Source organism: Oratosquilla oratoria, chromosome 3 (assembly GCF_046742065.1).
Source record: "Oratosquilla oratoria isolate Oo_2021 chromosome 3, ASM4674206v1, whole genome shotgun sequence".
In the NCBI taxonomy this organism is placed as follows: Eukaryota; Metazoa; Arthropoda; class Malacostraca; order Stomatopoda; family Squillidae; genus Oratosquilla; species Oratosquilla oratoria.
Window position 1 is genome coordinate 26,129,066 of NC_134779.1, and position 1,952 is coordinate 26,131,017.

A 1,952-nucleotide genomic window follows, 5' to 3' on the forward strand; every position below is an offset into this window, starting at 1 on the left:
TATTTGTCTATTTGTACACGTAGGTCTTATACCAACTTCTACATGACTTAATTGCTTTTATTTTTCAACTCAAGCTCCAAAAATCTTTGCTACTTGAAGAAAATTCCCGTAAACATATTTATTCGAAACACTAATTCACGTAAGTCTACAGAAAAGAGGAAAAAAATAAAAAAATAAAAAATATTCAGATTTTTCATCAAAAGCTACTACATCCCAAACAGGCTTTTCTGTTATTTCTTCAAACTTTTCATACCTATTGTTCTGTGTTTGGTTTGCAAATCGATCTCTCCTTTGTAAAGCTGCAGCCAAAGGGCCATAGTATTGACGTATATCTTCAATTTTATTCATTTGTTTATTTATTCATTTATTTATTTATTTATTTATTTTGCTTATTTATCTATTTATTCATTTCTTCATTTATTTATTTATTTATTCATTCATCTATTTATCCATGTATTTGTTCTTTGGTATTGACATCAACTTTTATTTTATTTCTTTATTTGTTCCTTCGTAGTGGTGTGCAACTTAAATTTTGTTTTTTATTTGTTCCTTACAAATACCGTACAACTTAAGTTATCATTTGTTCCTTAGTATTGACGTACAACTTAGACTTTACTTTTTTATATTTCATATAAATGACATACAACTTAAATTTTATTTTTTATATCTTAGTTCTGATGTCCATTTTTTTCTTATAGATTGATATACTTAATTTCTTTGTTTATTTCTTAATTTATATATTTATATATTTATTGATGTTTGTTTATCTACTTATTTATATATTTGAATATATACATTTATATGTATATGTGTATATACATGTATATGTATATTTATATATATATATATATATGTTTATTTATATATTTGTTTATTCATGAATCTATTTCTTTATCTATTTGCTTATATATATGTCTATATTTTCATTTATTCATCTATACATTCATTCATTCATTTGTTCAATCAATCAATATATTGTTTATTCATTTATGCATTTACCTGTTAACATATCTGTTGTTTAAATATTAATTTTTATGATTTATTCACCTACTTATCTAATTTTATCTTTATTTTTACTTACTAATTTACTCATTCTTTTATTTATGTATCTGTTAATAAACATATTTACTCACATATCAGTTCATTCACAATTTTTTTCCTTGAGAGACACGTGTGTGTAGATCCATGCATATCAGTATAATCATACACTATATACTTTTCAATTAACAAATACAGTTTTCATATTGTTACGTACATTTATTATGACCAATGTGAAGGGATTATGCCCATCTGAGTGATAATTTAGTTTCCGAGATTCAACATGTTATCTAGTCATTATGAATTATTCATCCAATAAGGTAACTTACATACGCACAGAGAGCTCGCAATGTAGTTTATTATTGATCTATTTATTCATTTATTTATTTATTTTATTTCTATTTTATTGAACTGATACATATTTCAACGAGTTTTCCATCCCAGCTGGAGGACATTGGATTTTTTTAACAAAACGTAACAAATATCTGATAATATACAAAAACCACAAAAAATAAATGTAACAAATATTAAGATATTTCCTATAATATATATATATATATATATATATATATATATATATATATATATACATATATATATACATATACATATATATATATATATATACATATACAGTATATATATATACATATATATATATATACATATATAATATAACAGCCACATGGCAAGCAGTTTTACAAAGAAAATAATGCGTATCCAAATACAAGAGGCAGAGATGGATCCAGGCATGGAGGGTACGAAACAATAAAACAAAAACGAAATATTGTGCGAAAACGTGCATAGTATTCCTGGCTTCCCATGGGAGCGGGTTTGAGGTTTTCGCTCATTTTCTATTCCAACAGATCTTGTAATCCCAATATTTTTTGTTGTTGTTGTTCTGACGAGATATT